Source organism: Hippoglossus stenolepis, chromosome 2 (assembly GCF_022539355.2).
Source record: "Hippoglossus stenolepis isolate QCI-W04-F060 chromosome 2, HSTE1.2, whole genome shotgun sequence".
Classification (NCBI taxonomy): Eukaryota; Metazoa; Chordata; class Actinopteri; order Pleuronectiformes; family Pleuronectidae; genus Hippoglossus; species Hippoglossus stenolepis.
In genome coordinates this window covers 30373590-30382681 of record NC_061484.1, presented here as the reverse complement: position 1 = coordinate 30382681, position 9092 = coordinate 30373590, and positions in this window count along the sequence as shown.

The following is a 9092-nucleotide window of genomic DNA, read 5'->3' as shown; positions in this document are numbered from 1 at the left end:
AATCTAACACTTTCTTTACTTTCTTGAGACTGGACTTAAAAAAACATGTTGAATTATTCTTTCTTTTCACCTCATGTTAGAAGTCAGTTCCTGTTTATTTACACCTCCAGTCCATATGAAGACTGGGTCATAACAATACATCGTAAAAGGTCATAATTATGTAAACTTACATTACTTTAGTGTTCTTTACTCATTTCTCACGAGGATTCAACTCATGTGAGTCAAACTTGTTTTGTCTGATACACGTGTAAAACTGTTCACTTGTGTAGACTGGACTTCATGAGCTCATGCACAGGTGCACGTGAGCAGTAGAGCGACACAGGAACCATCGACAGTTGGGTTAGATGGGCGGAGCCTCCCACTGTGCTCTGGTTGTGCGTTAACGTGGAGTCGGAATAATCCGAAGAATTAGTTCCCGACTGTGAAATTCACATGAACTCCACCTCAACTCTGGAACTGATTGTTCTGATTAGTCTGATTCTACATTAAAGCACAAGCAGAACGTGGAGAGAGATCGTTTTGGTTCAGAAACGCAGTTATATGGTTGTAGCCTGAGTAAACACAACTATTCAGTTAAATCAGACGAGCTGGTTTTACTTTGAGAGTTAACTTCACCTGCCGTTTTTAAGTTGGAACAATCTGACAAAATTTAGTGAATTCAGTTTTTAAACTAAATTAATAAGTACATATGAAGTAAATTAATTGACTTACCTTTTTCAAGTTGGATCAACTTTGTGGTCTGGGTGTATTGTGAGAACTAAAAGTCAAAGTGTTCCACATCCACAATGACCCATGGCTGCTTTTTCATCAGTTAATAAAATCAGTCAGACAAATATGAAATCCGTTTTTATTTAGAAAGTGATTTAAAAAGTATTATAGACTGTTACTGATATTACAGTTGTGCTGTAACTTACAAAATAAGGTTTTCAATTACAGTCTATGACAGTGGTCAGTGGTCTCCACACTGATTGGACATTCATTCAGTTTAGACTTGTGTCCTGCATCTAAAGCTTAAAAGGACAAACTCTGATTATTGCCTTTACTGTATCAAGGTGGCCCCTCCTGGCCCCACCTGGCCCCCCTTAGCAGCTCCACTGCACTGAGGCCATTACTCCGCAGGTCAACAAGTGACTTTGATCCTCTGATGTTTTCTAATCATCACATTTAGAACTGAACTCTAAGAATGGAGAAATGTCCACAGCTCCAGTGCTCAGCTCTGTGCAGGAGACGTGGAGGGAGGGTACAGAGACTAGTCTAATCTCCCCACCTGATATTTAGAGTTTTTATTATATTTCAATATATTTGTTTGACAGGGAAGCTGTGCGCAAACAGGAATATAATATTCATGTATTTAAAAAAGGGCACTTTCTCTGGAGGAAGAAAAAGGGCAGTGGCTCAAGCCCCCTTTGGTGTCTATGTAATACCAAGTATTCTTCTGGCTAATGTCCAGTCTCTGGATAACAAGCTGGACGAACTTTGGAGCAGGATGGCTTTTCAACGGGACATTAAGTTTTGTAACGTGATGGTTTTCACGGAGACTTGGCTCGACCCCTCGATGCCGGACTCCGCCATTGTTCCCGAGGGGGTCTCCATTCACCGCCAGGACCGGACAACAAACTCGGGGAAGAGCAAGGGAGACATCAGGCCCTGGACGAGTTGCATGCGGTTATCGACAGGACAGAGACATCACGGCCCGAGGCTGCGTTTATTGTGGCCGGTGATTTTAACAACGCCAAGATGAGGAAAGTCCTGCCGAGATACCATCAACACATCAGCTGTCCTACACGTGGTGCGAACACACTCGACCATGTTTACACTCCCTTCCGGGATGCGTATAAGGCCCTCCCCCGCCCCCCATTCGGCAAATCGGATCACGTCTCAGTTCTGCTGCTGCCTTCCTATAGGCAGAAACTCAAACGTGACAGACCGGTGACTCGGACCATTCAGCGGTGGACCGACCAATCAGACTCGGCTCTACGGGACTGCTTCAGCATGACGGAGTGGTGCGTGTTCCAGGATGACAACATCAACACGTACACGGACGCGGTCATCTGCTACATCAGCAAATGCATCGATGACGTCGTACCCAGGATTACTGTACGATCATTCCCAAACCAGAAGCCCTGGATTAATGGTGACGTCCATGCAAAACTCAAAGCACGGACTGATGCCTACATCTTAGGTGATCTGGAGGAGCACAGGAAGTCCAGGTACGCGCTCCGGAGTGCTATTAGCAGTGCCAAGAGACATTACAGGGACAAGGTGGAGTCTCACTACAAGGGCTCCAACACAAGGGACATGTGGGCTGGACTCAAAACCATCTCTGACTACAAAGCAAAGACCAGCAGTGCTGATGTGTGCTCAGTCCTCTCCTGTCCTCCCTGTTCACGCATGACTGCGTGGCCACCCACAGCTCCAACACCATCGTTAAGTTTGCTAATGACACGACCGTCATAGGCCTGATCACCGGCGACGATGAGAAGGCCTACAGAGAGGAGGTCAGAGCCCTGACATCTTGGTGCCAGGACAACAACCTCCATCTCAACGTCGGCAAAACAAAGGAGCTGATCGTGGACTACAGGAAGAGACAAGGAGTAGAATCAACGGAACTACGGTGGAGCGAGTCAGCAGCTTCAGGTTCCTCGGGGTCCACATCAGTGATGACCTGACCTGGACCCACCACACAGACTCCATCAGGAAGACGGCCAGACAGCGGCTCTTCTTCCTTCGCAGGCTGCGGAGGCTCAACATGGATGCCAGGATTCTCTGCAACTTCTACAGGTGCACCATAGAGAGTATCCTGACTGGCTGCATCACCGCCTGGTACGGCAGCTGCACCGCCCTGAACCGTAAGGCTTTACAGAGGGTGGTGAAGTCTGCCCAGCACATCACCAGGACGGAGCTACCATCCATGGAGGACCTCAACACCCAGCGGTGTAGGAAGAAGGCCAACCGGATCATTAAAGACCCCTATCACCCCAGCCATAAACTGTTCTGCCTGCTGCCGTCTGGCCGACGGTACCGCAGCATCCAGGCCCCCCCACCAGGCTCAGACACAGTTTCATCCCCCAGGACATAAGACTTTTAAACTCCTCCAAACCAGCACCTTAGCATATTTGCATATTTGCACTATTGCACATAATTGCACCATTGTTTTTCTTTTTTTTTATATATAGATATATATATTTTATTTTCTATTTTAAACTTTTGATATTCTATTTTATATTATTTTATTCAATATTTTTTTGCTTGTAAATATTCGGAGCATTGCAATAAGAGAGCCTGTGACCCAAGCATTTCATTGCCAGCGACTGCTTAATGTAATTGTTGTGCATTTGACATTAAACTCTTGAATCTTGAATCTTGAATCTTGAATCTATGTGTGCACATGCCAGCCTCCATCAATTCAATCTCCCTCAATTCAATCGAGCTGCACCAGAGTTCAATCACTCATAGAAACCAGTCCTCTAAATAATCCTGACTGTTTTCATCAGTCTCACAATTATAAAGAAAGTGATGCAAACAGGCTCCTGGCTCCGCCCCTTTATCAGGATTCATGCCCAAATTTGATGAGTTTGAGGAAAAATCTGTTTTTAGTTTTCTGGTGTAATTCTGCTGAAAAACAAACAAACAAATAGATAAGGAGTGAAAACAAAAGACCAAAAACATTTATTTAAGAAAGAATCATAAAATCACGATACATAATAATTCATTATCCATGTAATAACCACATTAATATCATGTATAAGACACGAGATGAGTCACGTGGTGTTACCACAGCCTCAAAGGCTCATCACCAAGACGTCCAACATAGTTCAGAGGGTAACAGCAAAAAGAAAATCTATTTATTGCAGAAAAGACAACAACTTCAACAACAGGCCGGCAAAATGGACAAAAGAAGGAAAACCCAACACACCAACCCACAAAGGGTCGTAGGACCTGAGAATCTTCCTTCAACCTAAACCAACATCAGAACTAAAGCTCACAGAAATAAAGCTGCGGAAACTGGACGACTGGACCCATCAGAAAAGAAAAAGAAAAGAAACAACACAACAATACTCTTGCTCTAAAGGTCATGCTGTACAAACTGCTGCTGCTGCAACCGGGGATGGAAAGAGAGATACTTCCTGTTTCCTCTCACATACTTTCAACCAATCACAGTGCACCTGAGGAGAAAAGAAAACAGGAAACCATGAGTAGAAAGGAAATGTTTTCCTTTTTATTCAAAAGCATGGTCTTTTAGTTTGAGAGCTGGACTTGCATGTTCAGATTTCGTGGTGTTTTTACTCAAAACCCTGCGCTTGCACTCACACAGCTCCTGCTGGTGCTTAGATTTGCTCTGCTTGTGCTCAAACTCTGCGCTTGCACTCAGATATTTTGTTGCTTGGACAGATTTCCTGTATTTATTAACTACACACTATGGTTTCTGTAAAACTCTCTTGTACGGATGTACTCTGAAGTCGTCCATCTTGGTTGTGTTTGTCACAGTGGCTCTGACCTGAGGCTTCACACCAGGTCTTCCTGCTCCTCTGTGTCTTCTGTCTGTGCTGCAGCAGCGACGTCGTCATACTCAGGACAGTTGTGTGACTGATGGGGGAGAGATGAGAAAATATTAAGCCTCACTGGACTTTATTCATGAAACCTGCATATAATCACAGTTCATTCAAAATAGTTTGAACGTAGTTGCGCCCCCTGTCCATTCGTTTGTTTGTTCATCAGCAGGATTACACAAAAACACCCATTGGTTTGTGAGCTGCCATTTTGAAGCCTCCATTTTTGACATGTTGTCCAGCGCCATCTTGGTTTTTTGAAACCAGAAGTAACCATATTTGGAGGAGAGGGGGTGGAGCCTGACTCAGGGCCCACGGACACAGCCCGCCCACCTAAACCTGCGACCTGCACCCAGTACTAGCTGTCAATCACACGGTATCCATGCCCCAATGCCTGCGGTGCTTTATGGTCTGTTTGACTCTAAGTGGATCATTCACTTCACTTTCTAGACCCAGAGTCTACGTCCATTTTAATATACGGTCAATGGAAAGAACCTTTTACATTTTGGGGCAGATTCAGACAAAGTAGCTGATCCAAGAAATGTTTTATCTCTTTCTCTCACATTGTGAGATGAAAACAGTGATATGGAGTCATTCTTTTGGCCTCACTGTCTCTCACCTCTATCATCTCCACAGCTTCATTCGCTTCTGATTTCAAGCTCAGAGTTTTCTTCATCCTGGATCGAAAACCACAACAAACACAACATTTGACAAAATGAACTTCATAACACTGAAACTAGTGTTTGAAGACATTTGAAGAAGACAGTAAAAGAGCAGAGGGTGAACTGATGGATTTGTATTGTTTTACCTCGTCCACAGAGTCCAGACCAGCACTGGAACCAGCACGACCACCAGAGTCAGCCTGAGGATATTCATGATCATCACTGACTTCCCTGGACAACAGACAGGAGACATTAGCAGTGTGGTTAGACTGATGACTCAGTTTGCCAGGTGATGCTGTTGGTCAGTCAGTATTGTTCATGTGCAATATGATGGGCTTGATATACAGCTGTGACACATCTGGAAATCCAGAGTATTGATGGTTTAAGGTTCTGGTGCAATGAAAAGGAGGGGGGGGGGTGTAGGCTCTAAAAGTCAGAGAGCTAAAATCACCTGCTCCAACAGTCAGATGTAAGGTGGCCTTACTACGTCCTCGTGTGTTCTGGACCTCACACTGATAATTTCCACCATGTTCAGCTGTGATATTAGTGATGGTGAAGATTTGTCCTGATGCTTTTGGTGAGTCCTCGTCCTCCTTGTACCAGGTGTAGATAGCTGCTGGGTTAGCATCACTGCTGCAGGTCAGAGTCACTGAGCTGCCCTCCATGATCTCACCAGAGGGACTCACTGACACAGAGGGAGGCTTTGGAGCGTCTGTATGTGTGAAAACAGAATGATGATAACAGATGACAGACAATGTGTTCAACATTTGGGGACATATATGATATGATGTGTTAAAGTCAAAGGTGCTCAGGTGAGTGGAGGCACTGAGTTACAACAGCAAGGTTGTTAAACTGACACAGGTAAATTCTCCTTGTTGTTAAGTGAGAGGTTTTTCTCAATGATTTCCTGTTGCACTACTGTTTCCAGACTCCCCTGAATGTCCACAGATTTCCAAACCATAGTCCAGTTTGTAACGTGGACTTAAACGTGACATATTATGACCCTTTTCCACAATTAGACAGAGTTTCTTCCTAATGAAACGTGTGAAGAGCCCTGTTCAGAGTGGCCTGTTTGTGGGCGTGTCTCTTAAACTGTTAATGAGCCACTGCTCCCCCTGCTGGGAGGTGTATGTGTGACGTGTGCACAGGAGCAGGGTTTTGTTTTCACCACTGTCTGTCTGCTGAGAGCTGTTTGCTCGTCACGTGAATGTGCACAGTGAAGGAAATATCTTTCAAGTTTACTGAGGATGGTGAAAGCTTTATGGATGTTTTAACAGACGCTGGGTGGATTCCTCTTTGTGCTGCTGATGGTCTGACTGTGAATATTTATGGGGCAGAAGTCAAACGACCCATATCTGCACATTTAAAATGTAAAGGACAAAGAATGGGACAGATTCAATATCTCTTCACTTAATAACCTGTGTTTCACTCACATGTCACAGTAATAGAGATGTTTGCTGAACTCCTTCCCAGCTCATTCTCAGCTGTGCAGTAATACTCTCCAGAGTCTGACGACCGGATGGAGCTGAGGACAAATTGTGTCTCTTCACTGAGAGGTTGAACTCTTTTATCTCCACTTCTCTTGTACCAGGTGTATTTAGCTGCTGGGTTAGCATCACTGCTGCAGGTCAGAGTCACTGAGCTGCCCTCCATGATCTCACCAGAGGGACTCACTGACACAGAGGGAACCTTTGGAGCATCTGAAGGATAGTTTATATTAACACACAGGATGAGAATACAATCAAAACACTGTCTGTATTATTTGTTAAAAGTTTAAATTTAAATTATTTCCACATTATTGTAGCTTCATGAGGAGGAGTAAACTCACCCAATGTAGGAGAAGGGAAACGCTCATGTCCTTCTATAGCACAGTGATAGCTGTCTTCAGCATTAACGTGTTGGAGGTGAAAGTATTTTTTTTGTCCAACAAGTTTATTGTTATTGTACCAAACGTAGGAAAGATGATCAGGGAGCTGACACCTGCTGTGACAGGTCAGCTCTGTCCAGGTAGAATATGGATTGGCTGTTGATCTCCTCACATGTACCTGGAGCTGAGGGGCTGTGAACAAACATGTGATTTTATTTCAACATACACACTAACATTTCAAACTGACTCTAATGTAAATGTTACCTGTGACAGACAGAGTGACTCCAGCTGAACCAGTAAAACTCCCAGTAGGTTGGTTTGTTGTGAACCTGAACTTGTACACAGCTGAGTCGCTCTCTGTCAGGTTAGAGATTCTCAGAGTGCACGTGTTGTTTTCACGGAGATACTCCACACGACCTGAATACTCCGGATCAGTCCTTAGATCAACGTGAATCCCATTACTCTCTTGAATGAACCAGAAAGTTTTCTGAACTGTAGTAACATGGTGATCCAACATGGATGGGTATGTGTAGGTACAGGTAATGTCCACTGTTGATCCTCTGAAGGCACAGATCTCAGTAGAAGTGTAACTCACATCCCAGCCAATCTGACTCCTTACCACTGTAACACAGAGCACATCAGAGAATCAGAAGATAAACTTATACATTTATAAAACTAACTCCATGTATTTTCTCTGGTGAATCACCAGTCGGCAGGTTTTCATTTTAAGATGATGACGATGCCAAGATGAGGAAACTTTCAGTTCACAAAAAACCCAGGGAAGTTCCCTTTAGACTTCAGAGTGAGGGAGAAACACACTGTTGGAGGTGAGGAACATGAGGGACCTTGTAGAAGTTGCTCTTATAATGGAGCAAACTGGCCAATATGGAGGAAATGATCTGTGTCTTTTATGCAGAGTCGACCAAAGATGGACGACACGTCTCCACTTCCTCCCACTCTCCAGAAATGAAGCCAAAATATCCTGGATACCAACGCTGCCATCTTTCACATTTGGAACCACAGTCTGCACAGTAGTGATCTGGAGATGGAGCCACAGTATCAAGGTCCCGCCCATACATGAGCTCGACCAATCCTGAGTCAGCCTCAGCTGTCAATCATGAAGTTTAATCTAATTTTCATTTCATCAAATAACAAATTAAAACCAAACTTATGAGAAACATGAACAATAGAGTGTGATAAGAACGACCTAAAATGACACAAACCATCTTTGAGAAAAATGTATTTGACTTTTTAGATTGGTCCATGTCCTTCCCACTAACATGGAGGAGACAGGATGTATGTTCTATACTGCAGCCAGCCACCAGGGGGCGATCACAATGCTTTGGCTTCACTTCTGGGGAGCAGTCATGTCTTCCACCTTTATTTACAGAAGCAGAATACTAGTACTAGTACTACACTAGTTTGTCAGTACTGACAGTAGTATCCCAAGAGTTCAATGTGCCCATGCAGAAAAAAGTATTTAAAGACACATGAAGTTATGGTACAATGCATTATCTCAAATACTCCAGCAGATGGTGCTGTTAGTGAAATACTGTAGATTAAACTCACACATTGACGGAGAGCGGAAATCCTCGTGTCCTTTAACAGCACAGGAAACTCTGTCGTCAGGATAAAAAGTATCTGAATAAGATGCTCCTTCCTTCATCTTCTGTTGATTCTTGTACCAGACGTAGTTCAGAGGATCAGGAAGACGACAACTGCTCTGACACCTGAGCTCTGCCCGGTTATAAGAGTCACCCTTCACTGATGTGCTCACCTGCACATGCAAATCTGTGTGTGAGAATAAGGAATTCATTTTAGTCCAAACTGACAACACACACATGCATATAAAAGTGCACAGACACACTCAAGTGAACCAAACAAGATGTAGGAAATAAATGAATGAATGTTCAGATGTAAATGTTACCTTTGACAGACAGAGTGACTCCAGCTGAACCAGTTAAACTCCCAGTAGGTTGGTTTGTTGTGAACCTGAACTTGTACACAGCTGAG